We start from the raw sequence: 9,087 nt of genomic DNA on the forward strand, positions 1-9,087 counted from the left end.
GGGAGGGGAGAGGAGGGGAAGGGAGGGGAGGAAGGAAGGAAGGAAGGATTCCTTGAATCTTGGGGGAAAAATAGTATTCCCTATTAAACTTTAAATTTTTTAATGTAAAAGTAGTTGACATTTTCACTTCATTTTCTTTCCATACGAGAAAGCTTAGTATGCTTTGTGTGTGCGAGCATGTACACATCAATGTGTGCATTTGTGTATGTATAACACACTATTCCTATCTGAAATGGAATATTTTAATCCCTCAGTTATCTGAAAGCTCAAAAACTGTGTGCTGGGCCTCTGATGGTAATCATATTCCTGCAAGTTACCTTGGTGATTTGATTTTGTAAGTGTGTTGTTGAAACAATATGCATTCTCTGATTTGCATGACAAATAAATTACCAGTTTGAAATGTGAATGCCCAGAGACATTTAATCATGGTGCTTCAGAAAAATTATCATTACAATGTACTTCCGGTAGAAAAAGTAAGTCGTGATTTCTGTTAAGTTCAAGAAATTTTCTAATGTCTCTGCTGTACCAAATACTTTGAGTCCTAGGAGAGGCAGAGAGGAATAAGAGATAATTCCTTTGGTATGAAATGCATGATTTGATGCATCCCAATTAGGTAAACAATGTAAGTGGCTTTCCGCCTAAATCTGGTGTATGTATTGTGATGTGGAATGGTTCTGAAGTGAATGTCTTCAAGCCATGACATCACTTTAGGCTTAACCTTTCCCCTTCTAATTTTGGTTTTTTAATACTTATTATTTTACCAGATTTCTTTTAGATTGTGTAATATGCCAGTTCTCTTTCTTTGCCTAGCCAAGCTATAGTATGCAATCCTGGGAGCAGGTGGGCCAGGCAGACACGAGTGAGTTCCACTTTCCTGAAATGACCGTCTAATAAAGAAACAGCAGGGCTACATTGCATGATGCTGTGGCCTAGCACAGTGCTGGCAGATAAATCATTCTGACATTGGTCTGCTAAAGCTAGATTTAGAGAAACAGAGACATTAAACTTCTTAAATAATATATAAAGGATTAATTCTAAAGTGCAGACATTTAAAAACATAATAGCAATAGAATTTTAGGGTTAAACTGGTACAGAAAATGAAGGAGAGGGAGAAATCCATGCTATCTTGGAAGTTTTTATCTCAATTTCTTGATATATGGGGGCAATATTAAACAAAGTAAGACAGAAAGGAAAAATGTGATGGTGTGGCGTGATTGAGAGAGAAGAGATGCTATTTTAAGCATGTTATATTTCAGTTCTCAGAAGGTCATTTAAAAGGCTATGTTAAGGGGAGAGTTATATTTAGAAATGTCTAAAACTCAAAGAGGACATCGAAGCTGCAGAGACTAAGTAGACCTCATCTGCATTCAATCATCCAGATGCCAGTGAGTCAATATAATGTTTACAAAAGGATACAAAGAAAGTGAACTAGTAGCATTTGTACTATTTTTATAAACGAGGGCACTGAGATGCGGAAACATTGAGGAATTTGAATGTGACCTTGTAGCAAATTAACACTAGAGCTCAGTTTCAGTATTATTTTTAAAATATTACTGATAATTTTTTACCAAAGAAAATTATGATTATAAATAGATGAATGGATTGGCTATATAAAAGAATAGATGAATTGTTAGAGATATAACGCTTACTGAATAATTGTTTAGAGAATCACGTAATTATAATACACATGTTGCTTCCATTATGTTCTATTCAGTGCTGGGTTTAAACTTGTTTCCAAATCTTGCATATGAGAACAATGATTTAAGTGGAGTAAAAGATGGAAAAGCCAAAATACTAACCCAAATCTAACAGTCGAAATACTCTTTTCTGTGTCTCCATACAATTATCCATTCGTTCATCTAATCAATAAACTAAACACACACACATCTTATTGTTAATTTTTGTTACTAATTGATCAGACATGGAACCAAGATGCATTCTTAATAATTGATGATTTGAATTCAAAAGCTGAAAACAGTGAAGAAGGAAAGGTAGTGTAACGTAGGAACAAAGTTATCAAAATTAGGTCAGAAATAGAACGACCAAATATTGTACTTTTAATGATTATCCATCACAAATAACTTTAAAAAAAATAGCTCACAAACAAAAACTTTCCACGTGGACCTCACCAGATGGACTGAATAAGAATCAGGTTGACTACGTCTGTGGAAGAAATTGTTAGAGAAGCTCTTTATCAACAGTCAAAACCAAACCAGGGCCTAACTGTGGAACAGCCCATCAACTATTCATGTGCAAGTTCAAATTGAAACTGAAGAAAATGAAAACAAGCCCATGAAAACTAAAATATCATCTTGAGTCTCTACCATCTAAATTTAAAAATTATCCTAAGAATTGGTATGAAGCATTGAGTACCAATGATCGGGCCGGGTAAGTCATGGGAGAACATTAAGAATATCACCCAGCAAAAGTTCTCTAAAAAAGCAGAGGAAAAAGAAACAAAAAAAACCAACATAGATGCCAAGAATAGTCCTAAAAATTGCACTGGAGAATCAGGAAGCCAAAAACAAAGGGAAGACATGTCAAAATAAAAGAAAGGAACTGAAGATTTCAAAAGGCAATTCAAGAAGACAAAGCAATATATTACTGTAACAGAGTGTCCAAAAAGGGAAGAACTCACTCAGCATTTCTCAAGCTGAAAGGACTGAAAAAACAGGTTCAAGCCTCAAGTTGCAATGCTTAGTGATGCAATGGGAAAAATCTTGAAATACACAGTAAACATCAAAATAAGATGAAGGGAATACACAGAGTCACTGTATCAAAAAGAAATTGTTAACACCAAAATAATTCAGAAATATGGTCTTTTCAATTACTTTTTATCCCTCAGAGACCTGGGTAATGACTACAGACGATAGAAGGAGAGTTGATGCCTTTGAGCTTTGGTGCTGAAGAAGAGTAGTGAATCTACCATGGACTGCTAGGAGAACAAAAATGTTTGTCCGGGAGAGGGTAAGATCAGGCTTCTTCTTGGAGGCAAGGATTCTGATATACTCCATCTGATATACTTTGGTCATGTTGCAAGGAGGGACCAGTCCTTGGAGAAAGATGTCATGCTTGAGAGGTTGGAGGGACAGTGCAGGAGAGAAAGACCCTCAATAAGATGGATTGATTACATCACAGGAGTATTGGAGGTAGGTGTGTCAGAGACAATAAGATTGGCCACTATTGTAAAACAGGACGGACCTTGGGGTTGAGGAATGACAGAGAAGGAGAAGAGTGATGTATACTGCATTGCAACTGATGGGGGAGAGAACTGTTTAAAAGGGATATGTGATTAGGTATTATTGTCATGACAGGAGTCCAGAATGGAGGCTGCACGGTGCGATGGACTTTGGGGGAGGGATTGCATAGCAATGAAAGTTTTTCTTTTACTTATCAAGGAGAAAAGTGAATTTGGGGGGAGGGGGTGGGCCGGAAGTGCATCAATGAATGACTGGAAACCCTAAATCTCTGTAAACTTTCATTAAAATTAATAAAACAGGACAGTATTGGCAAGGGATAGAGCAGGGTTTAGGGTTGTTGTACATAGGGTCACTATGAGTCCCAGGCTACTTGACGGCACGTAACAACAACAGCAATGCTCAGGAGTCAATGGTAATGAAAGATGAAATTCAAGCTTCACCGAAAGCATTGGGAAAAAAAATAAGGCCTCAGGAACCAGGGGGATACTAATTGAAATGTTTCAAACTACAGATGCAGCCCTGGACATGCTCACATCAGCCTATGCCAGGAAATGTGGAGGACAGCTGCCTGGTGGACCAACTGCAGGAGTTCCACATTTGTTCTCATTGGCAAGAAAGATGATCTAACAGAAAGTGGAAATTATTGAATAATAATTAATGTAACAGCAAGCAAAACACTCTTAAAGATCCCACAAAAAATGGCTAGAACAGTTCATGGATAAAACTACCAGAAGAAGTTCAAGCTGGGTTTAGAAAGAGGACAGGCACAATCATTAAAGATGTCAAGTGGATCCTGGCTGAAAGTAAAGAATACAAAAAGAATGTCTTTGTATCTTATTCAGTATACGAAGGCATTTGACTGTGTGGAGCACACAAATTGTGGCAACAAATTAAGAACAATGAGAACTCCAGAACACTTAATTGTACTGGTGGGAAACATAGACCCAGAGGGAAAAGTGCAAATAGAGTAAGAGAACACCGTATGGTTTAAAATTAGGAAAAGAGTACATCAGAGTTGTATCCTTTCTCCGTACCCATTTAATCTATAGGCTGAGCAAATTATTCGAGAAGTTGGACTCTGAAGACAAATAGGGCATCCAAATTGGATGAATACTCATCAATAATCTTGTTATGCAGATGACACCACCTTGATTGTTGAAAGTAAGGAGGACTTGAAGCACTTGCTGCAGAAATAAAAGACTGCAGCCTTCAATATGGATTGCATCTTAACATCAAGAAAGAAAGAAAACAAATTCTAGTCAGTGAAATAGATAGACATCATGATAGATGGAGAAAACATTGAGACCATAAATTACTTCATTTTATTTGGATCCACAATCAATATACTTGATGTTGCTGTTGTTGCCGTCGACTCGAGTACGACTCATAGCAACCCTATGAACAAAGAACTGAAGCCTTTCTGTAAGTAAAATAAGTTCTCCAAGTTCGTCGTTTCCAGAGGCATGTGGTTTAAGATACTTTGTATTCGCAGTCAGGGAATCAGAGGACCTATTGCACTTAGAAAATCTGTAGTCGGGGATCTTTCCAAAATTTGGTCTTACATACAGCACTTGGCCCTTAGTGACTGAGAGACTTCACTTAGTATGACATCTTCCAGACTCATCCTTGTTGTGTTGTCAGGCTGTAGGAGTCCATTGATTCCCAATGCTGTGTAATGCTCCATTGTATGAACAGACCAGTTTCTCTATCCATTTGTTTGTAGATGGGTAGTTGAGGGGCTTCCATCTCTTGGCTATTATGAGTAATGCTAAAATTAACACGGATTTAAATACATCTCTTTGTGTCACAGCTCTTCTTTCTCCAGTAACAAGAAGCTGAATCAAATAATATTTCTATTTTCAACTTTCGAGAAAGTGCCAGACTGCCTTTCCATAGCTTTTGTACCATTTTACATTCCTACTAGAGTGAATGAGAGTTTCAATCTCTCCATATTCTTACCAGCATTTATAGTTTTCTGTTCACATTATCGCCAGCATTTGTTGTATGCTGTCCTGGTGAAGTTTGCTATTGTTGCTGGGATGATATCTCATAGTTGTTGATATCTCATAGTTGTTTTTGTTTGCATTTCTCTGAGAGCTGGAGATATTGAGCATTTGTTCATGAGTATTTTTACTATCTGAATATCTTCTTTGATGAAGTCTCTTTATAATTCTGACCTTTTTGTGAGTGGGTTACTCGTCCTTTTGTCGAGATGCTAGAGTATTCTTAGATATGAGTCCTTTATCAGATATAGAAATAGGAGGAACATTTTTAAGTGTTATTTTCACAAACTCCTTCATTTTCTGCTTTTTCTGGAAATACCCTATTCTTTCCTTTGTATTTGATGGATAGTTTTTCTGGGTATAAGATTCTAGGAAGGCAACTATTTTATTTTAACTTTGTATGTTTCCCCTCTGTCTTCTTGCTCACATAGTTTCTGCTGAAAAATTGAAAATTATATTGGTCTTCTTTAAAGATAACTCATTATTTTTACTCTACTTTCAGAATTCTATGCTTATGTTTAATTCTGGAGATTTATGTAGTTTATCATGCAGTTGGAAGAAATGACCTATAGCTGACCCTCGAGTGGGTTTTCAGAAGCAGTTAGTCGCATGGGAAGAGATTGCCCATTCTTTTCCCATGAAGCAGCTGATGGACTCAAACAGCATGCCTTCAGGATTACAGTAACAGCTTCTTGCCACTAGGTTACCAGAGATATGCCTTCATAAATTTTCTTTTTGTGTCTGTTATATTTGGTGTTCACTCAAATTATAGGATACATATTTTCTCATTAATCATGAGACCTGGGGCATTTTCCTCTTGAAAATATTCCACAATTTACTTTGTACCTTATTTTTTTTCTTCTTGTTTTGGAATTCTAATTACAAGCTCTTTTATCCCAGTTGATGATATCCCATATAATTCTTAGGCTTTCTTAAATTTCCTTGTGTTTATTCTGCTTTTTGCTCTAGTAGATCAGTGCTTTAGAGTTATATATTCTGTTTTGTTGATTCTGTAATTTATTTCTACTCTTCTGTCCTTCCAACATCTTGACAGGTTCTAAAATGTTAGTTTTGTTTTTTAAAAAAGTTTCTTTTTTTAAAAAAAATTGTCTACTAGTTTATTTACAAAATTCGAATACATTGTTTTCAAGAACAGATTCTTTCCATTTCCCCCACTCCCCCATCAAATTGTACAACCACATGATTAATCCTCCTCATAATCCTGTACATCCTCATTCCTCTGCTTCCACTCTCTCCCACCTCTCCTGAGTCCTTATATTCATTCTACAGTAATGGTTTTATGCAATATTTATCCTTGTGGGACTGAGTTAGTTCACTCAGCATATTTTGGAGTTTCTGTTTCTTCTTGTTGTATGATTTTTATTACTTCATTAGTTTTATTTGCCTTGCATTGTTTAGCCTTTCTTTTATTTCTAAAGTTTTGCTAATAGCTTCCTTTATTTCTTTATATATCTATATCTATATAAATTTTACATTGGTTTGTATGCAAAATCTACATACATTGTGTTTCATTCATATATGAATGTGTTTTACACATTCATCCACTCACATTGTGTCTCATATGATCATTCCTGTACATTGTGTCTGATACAGTTATTCGCCATTGATCTATACCTCCCAATACTCTGTCTTTTGAGGTCCTCATTGGATTGTTCCTAATCCCTTCACCCCATCCCTCCACCCACAAGACTCTACAACCCTGTTATTTCTTCCTTGCCCACTCTCAGCCCCTGACTTCTTCCCCTTACCTCCTTGATCTTTAATATACATCTTAGTAATCCTTCTATTTTTCCAATAATAGTCTTATGCAGTGTCTGTCCTTATGAGACTGATTTAGTTTATTTTGCAGCCTCTCCTATGTGATGTAGTATTTTTCATATTTGTTCCTCCTGGCTCATTCCTTCCTGCCATTTGTTGAAAGTGTAGACAGGATGAAACTTGCAGCCTCTTCTTCCTATCATTTTATGGGTCACCTGGAAGCCAGAGGGGGCGGCTGATGGGGTGAGCACAGTTCAGGTTAAGGGTCCACACACTAAGCAGAACTTACTGTCTCACCTCGTTGCTCCCAGACCAGGTCACTGAGTGGCCTGTGGGTCCAAACTTACTGTCTAAACTTCCCTGTGAGGAGTGAGGGCTTCTAGTGTAGCTGGTGGGGCTGGCTTACTATCTCACTTCCCCCTCTGGCAAGCTGGGCATGGGGCCATGGGTGTGGTGGAAGTTGCAGCCTCACCTTCCTATCAGTAACACTAATTCATTTAATGTATCTTTTGATTTATTATTAACATGTGAAACTTATGAAAGCTGAATTTCAACAAGACTACCTGACTCTTCTGTATCTGAGAAGTTTTCAATTTTTTAGGGGCCACAATCACACCACTTTCACGGTGGTTCTCTACTGCTCTCTGAGGGATCTCTGATGGCCAAATGGTAAGAAGCTGTGCTTCAACCCCAAGGCAAGCAGTTCAAATCCACCAGCTGTCCCATGGGAGAAAGATGAGTAATCTCCTTCTGTAAAATGTACTGCCTCTGAAAACCTGCTCAAGGGTCAGTGTCAATTATGGTTTAGTTCTGATTTAGTAACACATTAGTACAGTTGCTATTGATGTTACATGTCATCGAATCAACTAAAACTCACAGTGATTATGACCAATGGTTTTGAACTTGATCATGAGCCAGCCATACCATCTCTGACACACCTGATATCTCATTGCCGCAGTCATTGAGTCAATTCATCTCATCCAGCAGCATCCTCTCTTGCTCTGATCGTCTACCCTTACAAGCATGATGTCTTTTTTTTCAAGGACTAGCCCTTCCTGAAAACATGCCTAAGGTATGCGAGATAGTTTCAAAATCCTTGCCTCCAAGAAGCAATCTGGGTTCTCCTTTTATGGTTGTTGTTGTTGTTGTTAAGTGTCATCTAGTTGCAGGTGACTCATAGCAACCCTATGAAGGAGAATCATCGATGCTTGGGTGCCTTTCATCCTCTCTCCAGGTTCATAGGGTTTCCGGAGGCAAGCTATTACAGAAGTGGATGCCACTCCTGCTTCCAACCTTGTTTTAATCGGGGAGCTCTGCCCCACTCTCTGTCCACATTGGATAACCAACCATTAATGTATTCAACACAGCAGTGTCACAATGTTCAGCCTCACAGCAACTTGTACACCAAGGCTATAGTACCTAGAGGAATGGCTGAAAAAAACAATGAAGCCCTTCAGTGTCTTACCATCCTGGCACACCCAAATATTGGCAACCTCTGGGCCAGAGACCCCCAGTTTATCTGGCAAGTGGGCTCTGCCAACCCCTACATGGGGCAAAGAGCCCTTTTACAGTACACATGTGTTTTTTCTCATGGCAGTTCATGCTATGTGCAATATTTTTCTCCAAACTGCAGATCAAAAACTTCAATTCTTCTTCTGTTATCTTTTTTAATGCCTGATTCCCAAATGCATTTAAAGCAATTGGAAAGACCATGGCTTAGATCAGGTGCACCCGTATCTTTAATCTGACATCATTGCTCTTCAGCACTCTAAAGAGGTCCTTAATATCAGGTTTTCCTAAAACAACTCACCTTCTAATTTCCTGAATGCTAGTTCCAAATGTGTGGATTGTGGATCTGAGCAAGATGAAATTGTTAACAACTTCAATCTATGTATCATCTATTATGATGATCTCTATTGTCCCACACACGATGCATATGGATATAATCCTGTCACTCACGATGTTGTACTTCAAGATGGATCTAGAAATTACTTTTTTTTACTATGAAGGCAACCCCATTTTTCCTTGTCTTTTCATCTCCAGAGTAATATATCATATGATCATCTGACTCAAAATGCCCCATGCCAGTCCATCTCATCTCTCCA

This window comes from Elephantulus edwardii, unplaced genomic scaffold (assembly GCF_000299155.1).
Source record: "Elephantulus edwardii isolate Elephantulus edwardi_28Jun2011 unplaced genomic scaffold, EleEdw1.0 scaffold00035, whole genome shotgun sequence".
Classification (NCBI taxonomy): domain Eukaryota; kingdom Metazoa; phylum Chordata; class Mammalia; order Macroscelidea; family Macroscelididae; genus Elephantulus; species Elephantulus edwardii.